Genomic DNA, 10,273 nt, shown 5'->3' on the forward strand with positions numbered 1-10,273 from the left:
ATTTTGACCGAAAAAAAAGTTCGAAAAAATTTTGACCCAAAAAAATGTTGACCCAAAAAAAAGTTCGAAAAAATTTTGACCCAAAAAAATTTTGAGCCAAAAAAAAAGTTCGAAAAATTTTGGGACCAAAAAAATTTTGACCCAAAAAAAAGTTCGAAAAATTTTGGGACCAAAAAAATTTGACCCAAAAAAAACTTCGAAAAATTTTGGGACCAAAAAAATTTTGACCCAAAAAAAAGTTCGAAAAATTTTGGGACCAAAAAAATTTTGACCCAAAAAAAACTTCGAAAAATTTTGGGACCAAAAAAATTTTGACCCAAAAAAAAGTTCGAAAAATTTTGGGACCAAAAAAATTTTGACCCAAAAAAAACTTCGAAAAATTTTGGGACTAAAAAAATTTTGACCCAAAAAAAAGTTCGAAAAATTTTGGGACCAAAAAAATTTGACCCAAAAAAAAGTTCGAAAAATTTTGGGACCAAAAAAATTTTGACCCAAAAAAAAGTTCGAAAAAATTTTGACCCAAAAAAATTTTGAGCCAAAAAAAAAGTTCGAAAAATTTTGGGACCAAAAAAATTTTGACCCAAAAAAAAGTTCGAAAAATTTTGGGACCAAAAAAATTTGACCCAAAAAAAACTTCGAAAAATTTTGGAACCAAAAAAATTTTGACCAAAAAAAAACTTCGAAAAATTTTGGGACCAAAAAAAATTTGACCCAAAAAAAACTTCGAAAAATTTTGGGACTAAAAAAATTTTGACCCAAAAAAAAGTTCGAAAAAATTTGGGACAAAAAAATTTTTACCCAAAAAAAAGTTCGAAAAATTTTGGGACCAAAAAAATTTTGACCCAAAAAAAAGTTTGAAAAAATTTTGACCCAAAAAAATTTTGAGCCAAAAAAAAAGTTCGAAAAATTTTGGGACCAAAAAAATTTTGAGCCAAAAAAAAGTTCAAAAAAATTTTGACCCAAAAAAAAGTTCGAAAAATTTTGGGACCAAAAAAATTTGGATAAAAAAAAAAGTTCGAAAAATTTTGGGACCAAAAAAATTTTGACCCAAAAAAAAGTTCGAAAAATTTTGGGACCAAAAAAATTTTGACCCAAAAAAAAGTTAGAAAAATTTTGGGACCAAAAAAATTTTGACCCAAAAAAAACTTCGAAAAATTTTGGGACCAAAAAAATTTTGACCCAAAAAAAGTTCGAAAAATTTTGGGACCAAAAAAATTTTGACCCAAAAAAAAGTTCGAAAAATTTTGGGACCAAAAAAATTGTGACCCAAAAAAAACTTCGAAAAATTTTGGGACCAAAAAAATTTTGACCCAAAAAAAACTTCGAAAAATTTTGGGACTAAAAAAATTTTGACCCAAAAAAAAGTTCGAAAAATTTTGGGACCAAAAAAATTTTGACCCAAAAAAAACTTCGAAAAATTTTGGGACCAAAAAAATTTTGACCCAAAAAAAAGTTCGAAAAATTTTGGGACCAAAAAAATTTTGACCCAAAAAAAAGTTCGAAAAATTTTGGGACCAAAAAAATTGTGACCCAAAAAAAAACTTCGAAAAATTTTGGGACCAAAAAAAATTTGACCCAAAAAAAACTTCGAAAAATTTTGGGACTAAAAAAATTTTGACCCAAAAAAAAGTTCGAAAAAATTTGGGACAAAAAAATTTTTACCCAAAAAAAAGTTCGAAAAATTTTGGGACCAAAAAAATTTTGACCCAAAAAAAAGTTTGAAAAAATTTTGACCCAAAAAAATTTTGAGCCAAAAAAAAAGTTCGAAAAATTTTGGGACCAAAAAAATTTTGAGCCAAAAAAAAGTTCAAAAAAATTTTGGGACCAAAAAAAAGTTCGAAAAATTTTGGGACCAAAAAAATTTGGATAAAAAAAAAAGTTCGAAAAATTTTGGGACCAAAAAAATTTTGACCCAAAAAAAAGTTCGAAAAATTTTGGGACCAAAAAAATTTTGACCCAAAAAAAAGTTAGAAAAATTTTGGGACCAAAAAAATTTTGACCCAAAAAAAACTTCGAAAAATTTTGGGACCAAAAAAATTTTGACCCAAAAAAAGTTCGAAAAATTTTGGGACCAAAAAAATTTTGACCCAAAAAAAAGTTCGAAAAATTTTGGGACCAAAAAAATTGTGACCCAAAAAAAACTTCGAAAAATTTTGGGACCAAAAAAATTTTGACCCAAAAAAAAGTTCGAAAAAATTTTGACCCAAAAAAATTTTGAGCCAAAAAAAAAGTTAGAAAAATTTTGGGACCAAAAAAATTTTGAGCCAAAAAAAAGTTCGAAAAAATTTTGGGACTAAAAAAATTTTGACCCAAAAAAAAGTTCGAAAAATTTTGGGACCAAAAAAATTTTGACCGAAAAAAAAGTTCGAAAAAATTTTTACCCAAAAAAATTTTGAGCCAAAAAAAACTTCGAAAAATTTTGGGACTAAAAAAATTTTGACCCAAAAAAAAGTTCGAAAAATTTTGGGACCAAAAAAATTTTGACCCAAAAAAAAGTTCGAAAAAATTTTGACCCAAAAAAATTTTGAGCCAAAAAAAAAGTTCGAAAAATTTTGGGACCAAAAAAATTTTGACCCAAAAAACAGTTCGAAAAATTTTGGGACCAAAAAAATTTGACCCAAAAAAAAGTTCGAAAAATTTTGGAACCAAAAAAATTTTGACCAAAAAAAAACTTCGAAAAATTTTGGGACCAAAAAAAATTTGACCCAAAAAAAACTTCGAAAAATTTTGGGACTAAAAAAATTTTGACCCAAAAAAAAGTTCGAAAAAATTTGGGACAAAAAAATTTTGACCCAAAAAAAAGTTCGAAAAAAATTTGACCCAAAAAAAAGTTCGAAAAATTTTGGGACCAAAAAAATTTTGACCCAAAAAAAAGTTCGAAAAAATTTTGACCCAAAAAAATTTTGAGCCAAAAAAAAAGTTCGAAAAATTTTGGGACCAAAAAAATTTTGAGCCAAAAAAAAGTTCGAAAAAATTTTGGGACCAAAAAAAAGTTCGAAAAATTTTGGGACCAAAAAAATTTGGATCAAAAAAAAAGTTCGAAAAATTTTGGGACCAAAAAAATTTTGACCCAAAAAAAAGTTCGAAAAATTTTGGGACCAAAAAAATTTTGACCCAAAAAAAAGTTCGAAAAATTTTGGGACCAAAAAAACTTTGACCCAAAAAAAACTTCGAAAAATTTTGGGACCAAAAAAATTTTGACCCAAAAAAAAGTTCGAAAAATTTTGGGACCAAAAAAATTTTGACCCAAAAAAAAGTTCGAAAAATTTTAGGACCAAAAAAATTGTGACCCAAAAAAAACTTCGAAAAATTTTGGGACCAAAAAAATTTTGAGCCAAAAAAAAGTTCGAAAAAATTTTGGGACCAAAAAAATTTGGACCAAAAAAAAAGTTCAAAAATTTTGGGACCAAAAAAATTTTGACCCAAAAAAAACTTCGAAAAATTTTGGGACTAAAAAAATTTTGACCCAAAAAAAAGTTCGAAAAATTTTGGGACCAAAAAAATTTTGACCCAAAAAAAAGTTCGAAAAATTTTGGGACCAAAAAAATTTTGACCCAAAAAAAACTTCGAAAAATTTTGGGACTAAAAAAATTTGGACCAAAAAAAAAGTTCAAAAATTTTGGGACCAAAAAAATTTTGACCCAAAAAAAAGTTCGAAAAATTTTGGGACCAAAAAAATTTTGACCCAAAAAAAAGTTCGAAAAATTTTGGGACCAAAAAAATTTTGACCCAAAAAAAACTTCGAAAAATTTTGGGACTAAAAAAATTTTGACCCAAAAAAAAGTTCGAAAAAATTTGGGACCAAAAAAATTTTGACCCAAAAAAAAGTTCGAAAAATTTTGGGACCAAAAAAATTGTGACCCAAAAAAAAGTTCGAAAAATTTTGGGACCAAAAAAATTTTGACCCAAAAAAAAGTTCGAAAAAATTTTGACCCAAAAAAATTTTGAGCCAAAAAAAAAGTTAGAAAAATTTTGGGACCAAAAAAATTTTGAGCCAAAAAAAAGTTCGAAAAAATTTTGGGACCAAAAAAAAGTTCGAAAAATTTTGGGACCAAAAAAATTTGGACCAAAAAAAAAGTTCAAAAATTTTGGGACCAAAAAAATTTGGACCCAAAAAGAAGTTCGAAAAATTTTGGGACCAAAAAAATTTTGACCCAAAAAAAAGTTCGAAAAATTTTGGGACTAAAAAAATTTTGACCCAAAAAAAAGTTCGAAAAAATTTGGGACCAAAAAAATTTTGACCCAAAAAAAAGTTCGAAAAATTTTGGGACCAAAACAATTTTGACCCAAAAAAAAGTTCGAAAAATTTTGGGACCAAAAAAAAAAAAAGTTCGAAAAAATTTTGACCCAAAAAAAAGTTCGAAAAATTTTGGGACCAAAAAAATTTTGAGCAAAAAAAATGTTCGAAAAATTTTGGAACCAAAAAAAATTTTGACCCAAAAAAAAGTTCGAAAAATTTTGGGACCAAAAAAATTTTGACCCAAAAAAAAGTTCGAAAAAATTTTGACCCAAAAAAAAGTTCGAAAAAATTTTGACCCAAAAAAAAGTTCGAAAAATTTTGGGACCAAAAAAATTTTGAGCAAAAAAAAAGTTCGAAAAATTTTGGAACCAAAAAAATTTTGACCCAAAAAAAACTTCATAAAATTTTGGGACTAAAAAAATTTTTGACCCAAAAAAAAGTTCGAAAAAATTTGGGACCAAAAAAATTTTGACCCAAAAAAAAGTTCGAAAAAATTTTGACCCAAAAAAAACTTCGAAAAATTTGGGGACCAAAAAAATTTTGACCCAAAAAAAAGTTCGAAAAAATTTGGGACCAAAAAAATTTTGAGCAAAAAAAAAAGTTCGAAAAAATTTTGACCCAAAAAAAAGTTCGAAAAATTTTGGTACCAAAAAAAATTTGACCCAAAAAAAAGTTCGAAAAATTTTGGGACCAAAACAATTTTGACCAAAAAAAACTTCGAAAAATTTTGGGACCAAAAAAAATTTGACCCAAAAAAAAGTTCGAAAAAATTTTGACCCAAAAAAATTTTGAGCCAAAAAAAAAGTTCGAAAAATTTTAGGACCAAAAAAATTTTGAGCCAAAAAAAAGTTCGAAAAAATTTTGGGACCAAAAAAAAGTTCGAAAAATTTTGGGACCAAAAAAATTTTGACCCAAAAAAAAGTTCGAAAAAATTTTGACCCAAAAAAAAGTTCGAAAAATTTTGGGACCAAAAAATATTTGACCCAAAAAAAGTTTGAAAAAATTTTGACCCAAAAAAATTTTGAGCCAAAAAAAAAGTTCGAAAAATTTTGGGACCAAAAAAATTTTGAGCCAAAAAAAAGTTCGAAAAAATTTTGACCCAAAAAAAAGTTCGAAAAAATTTTGGGACCAAAAAAAAGTTCGAAAAATTTTGGGACCAAAAAAATTTGGACCAAAAAAAAAGTTCGAAAAATTTTGGGACCAAAAAAATTTTGACCCAAAAAAAAGTTCGAAAAATTTTGGGACCAAAAAAATTTTGAGCAAAAAAAAAGTTCGAAAAAATTTTGGGACCAAAAAAAAGTTCGAAAAATTTTGGGACCAAAAAAATTTGGACCAAAAAAAAAGTTCGAAAAATTTTGGGACCAAAAAAATTTTGACCCAAAAAAAAGTTCGAAAAATTTTGGGACCAAAAAAATTTTGACCCAAAAAAAACTTCGTTAAATTTTGGGACTAAAAAAATTGTGACCCAAAAAAAAGTTCGAAAAAATTTGGGACCAAAAAAATTTTGACCCAAAAAAAAGTTCGAAAAATTTTGGGACCAAAAAAATTTTGACCCAAAAAAAAGTTCGAAAAAATTTTGACCCAAAAAAATTTTGAGCCAAAAAAAAAGTTCGAAAAATTTTGGGACCAAAAAAATTTTGACCCAAAAAAAACTTCGAAAAATTTTGAACCAAAAAAAAAGTTCGAAAAATTTTGGGACCAAAAAAATTTTGAGCCAAAAAAAAATTCGAAAAAATTTTGGGACCAAAAAAAAGTTCGAAAAATTTTGGGACCAAAAAAATTTGGACCAAAAAAAAAGTTCAAAAATTTTGGGACCAAAAAAATTTGGACCCAAAAAAAAGTTCGAAAAATTTTGGGACCAAAAAAATTTTGACCCAAAAAAAAGTTCGAAAAATTTTGGGACCAAAAAAATTTTGACCCAAAAAAAAGTTCGAAAAATTTTGGGACTAAAAAAATTTTGACCCAAAAAAAAGTTCGAAAAAATTTGGGACCAAAAAAATTTTGACCCAAAAAAAAGTTCGAAAAAATTTTGACCCAAAAAAAAGTTCGAAAAATTTTGGGACCAAAAAAATTTTGACCCAAAAAAAAGTTCGAAAACATTTTGACCCAAAAAAATTTTGAGCAAAAAAAAAGTTCGAAAAAATTTTGACCCAAAAAAAACTTCGAAAAATTTTGGTACCAAAAAAAATTTGACCCAAAAAAAAGTTCGAAAAATTTTGGGACCAAAACAATTTTGACCAAAAAAAAGTTCGAAAAATTTTGGGACCAAAAAAATTTTGACCCAAAAAAAAGTTCGAAAAATTTTGGGACCAAAAAAATTTTGACCAAAAAAAAAGTTCGAAAAATTTTGGGACCAAAAAAATTTTGACCCAAAAAAAAAGTTCGAAAAAATTTTGACCCAAAAAAAAGTTCGAAAAAATTTTGACCCAAAAAAAAGTTCGAAAAATTTTGGGACCAAAAAAATTTTGAGCAAAAAAAAAGTTCGAAAAATTTTGGAACCAAAAAAATTTTGACCCAAAAAAAAGTTCGAAAAATTTTGGGACCAAAAAAATTTTGACCCAAAAAAAAGTTCGAAAAATTTTGGGACCAAAAAAATTTTGACCCAAAAAAAAGTTCGAAAAAATTTTGACCCAAAAAAATTTTGAGCCAAAAAAAAAGTTCGAAAAATTTGGGACCAAAAAAATTTTGACCCAAAAAAAACTTCGAAAAATTTTGGGACTAAAAAAATTTTGACCCAAAAAAAAGTTCGAAAAAATTTGGGACCAAAAAAATTTTGACCCAAAAAAAAAGTTCGAAAAAATTTTGACCCAAAAAAAAGTTCGAAAAATTTTGGGACCAAAAAAATTTTGACCCAAAAAAAAACTTCGAAAAATTTTGGGACTAAAAAAATTTTGACCCAAAAAAAAGTTCGAAAAAATTTGGGACCAAAAAAATTTTGAGCAAAAAAAAAGTTCGAAAAAATTTTGACCCAAAAAAAAGTTCGAAAAAATTTTGACCCAAAAAAAAGTTCGAAAAATTTTGGGACCAAAAAAATTTTGACCCAAAAAAAAGTTCGAAAAATTTTGGGACCAAAAAAATTTTGACCAAAAAAAAAGTTCGAAAAATTTTGGGACCAAAAAAATTTTGACCCAAAAAAAAGTTCGAAAAAATTTTGACCCAAAAAAAAGTTCGAAAAAATTTTGACCCAAAAAAAAGTTCGAAAAATTTTGGGACCAAAAAAATTTTGAGCAAAAAAAAAGTTCGAAAAATTTTGGAACCAAAAAAATTTTGACCCAAAAAAAAGTTCGAAAAATTTTGGGACCAAAAAAATTTTGACCCAAAAAAAACTTCGAAAAATTTTGGGACCAAAAAAATTTTGACCCAAAAAATACTTCGAAAAATTTTGGGACTAAAAAAATTTTGACCCAAAAAAAAGTTCGAAAAAATTTGGGACCAAAAAAATTTTGACCCAAAAAAAAGTTCGAAAAAATTTTGACCCAAAAAAAAGTTCGAAAAATTTTGGGACTAAAAAAATTTTGACCCAAAAAAATTTTGAGCCAAAAAAAAAGTTCGAAAAATTTTGGGACCAAAAAAATTTTGAGCCAAAAAAAAGTTCGAAAAAATTTTGGGACCAAAAAAAAGTTCGAAAAATTTTGGGACCAAAAAAATTTGGACCAAAAAAAAAGTTCGAAAAATTTTGGGACCAAAAAAATATTGACCCAAAAAAAAGTTCGAAAAATTTTGGGACCAAAAAAATTTTGACCCAAAAAAAAGTTCGAAAAAATTTTGACCCAAAAAAATTTTGACCAAAAAAAAAGTTCGAAAAATTTTGGGACCAAAAAAATTTTGACCCAAAAAAAAGTTCGAAAAAATTTTGACCCAAAAAAAAGTTCGAAAAAATTTTGACCCAAAAAAAAGTTCGAAAAATTTTGGGACCAAAAAAATTTTGAGCAAAAAAAAAGTTCGAAAAATTTTGGAACCAAAAAAATTTTGACCCAAAAAAAAGTTCGAAAAATTTTGGGACCAAAAAAATTTTGACCCAAAAAAAAGTTCGAAAAATTTTGGGACCAAAAAAATTTTGACCCAAAAAAAAGTTCGAAAAAATTTTGACCCAAAAAAATTTTGAGCCAAAAAAAAAGTTCGAAAAATTTGGGACCAAAAAAATTTTGACCCAAAAAAAACTTCGAAAAATTTTGGGACTAAAAAAATTTTGACCCAAAAAAAAGTTCGAAAAAATTTGGGACCAAAAAAATTTTGACCCAAAAAAAAAGTTCGAAAAAATTTTGACCCAAAAAAAAGTTCGAAAAATTTTGGGACCAAAAAAATTTTGACCCAAAAAAAAACTTCGAAAAATTTTGGGACTAAAAAAATTTTGACCCAAAAAAAAGTTCGAAAAAATTTGGGACCAAAAAAATTTTGAGCAAAAAAAAAGTTCGAAAAAATTTTGACCCAAAAAAAAGTTCGAAAAAATTTTGACCCAAAAAAAAGTTCGAAAAATTTTGGGACCAAAAAAATTTTGACCCAAAAAAAAGTTCGAAAAATTTTGGGACCAAAAAAATTTTGACCAAAAAAAAAGTTCGAAAAATTTTGGGACCAAAAAAATTTTGACCCAAAAAAAAGTTCGAAAAAATTTTGACCCAAAAAAAAGTTCGAAAAAATTTTGACCCAAAAAAAAGTTCGAAAAATTTTGGGACCAAAAAAATTTTGAGCAAAAAAAAAGTTCGAAAAATTTTGGAACCAAAAAAATTTTGACCCAAAAAAAAGTTCGAAAAATTTTGGGACCAAAAAAATTTTGACCCAAAAAAAACTTCGAAAAATTTTGGGACCAAAAAAATTTTGACCCAAAAAATACTTCGAAAAATTTTGGGACTAAAAAAATTTTGACCCAAAAAAAAGTTCGAAAAAATTTGGGACCAAAAAAATTTTGACCCAAAAAAAAGTTCGAAAAAATTTTGACCCAAAAAAAAGTTCGAAAAATTTTGGGACTAAAAAAATTTTGACCCAAAAAAATTTTGAGCCAAAAAAAAAGTTCGAAAAATTTTGGGACCAAAAAAATTTTGAGCCAAAAAAAAGTTCGAAAAAATTTTGGGACCAAAAAAAAGTTCGAAAAATTTTGGGACCAAAAAAATTTGGACCAAAAAAAAAGTTCGAAAAATTTTGGGACCAAAAAAATATTGACCCAAAAAAAAGTTCGAAAAATTTTGGGACCAAAAAAATTTTGACCCAAAAAAAAGTTCGAAAAAATTTTGACCCAAAAAAATTTTGAGCCAAAAAAAAGTTCGAAAAAATTTTGACCCAAAAAAATTTTGAGCCAAAAAAAAAGTTCGAAAAATTTTGGGACCAAAAAAATTTGGACCAAAAAAAAGTTCGAAAAATTTTGGGACCAAAAAAATTTTGACCCAAAAAAAAGTTCGAAAAATTTTGGGACCCAAAAAATTTTGACCCAAAAAAAAGTTCGAAAAATTTTGGGACCAAAAAAATTTTGACCCAAAAAAAAGTTCGAAAAAATTTTGACCCAAAAAAATTTTGAGCCAAAAAAAAGTTCGAAAAATTTTAGGACCAAAAAAATTTTGAGCCAAAAAAAAATTCGAAAAAATTTTGGGACCAAAAAAAAGTTCGAAAAATTTTGGGACCAAAAAAATTTGGACCAAAAAAAAAGTTCAAAAATTTTGGGACCAAAAAAATTTGGACCCAAAAAAAAGTTCGAAAAATTTTGGGACTAAAAAAATTTTGACCCAAAAAAAAGTTCGAAAAATTTTGGGACCAAAAAAATTTTGACCCAAAAAAAAGTTCGAAAAATTTTGGGACTAAAAAAATTTTGACCCAAAAAAAAGTTCGAAAAAATTTGGGACCAAAAAAATTTTGAGCAAAAAAAAAGTTCGAAAAATTTTGGGACCAAAAAAATTTTGACCCAAAAAAAAGTTCGAAAAATTTTGGGACCAAAAAAATTTTGACCAAAAAAAAAGTTCGAAAAATTTTGGGACTAAAAAAATTTTGACCCAAAAAAAAGTTCGAAAAAATTTGGGACCAAAAAAATTTTGACCCAAAAAAAAT

Source organism: Astyanax mexicanus, chromosome 6, assembly GCF_023375975.1.
Source record: "Astyanax mexicanus isolate ESR-SI-001 chromosome 6, AstMex3_surface, whole genome shotgun sequence".
Taxonomy (NCBI): domain Eukaryota; kingdom Metazoa; phylum Chordata; class Actinopteri; order Characiformes; family Acestrorhamphidae; genus Astyanax; species Astyanax mexicanus.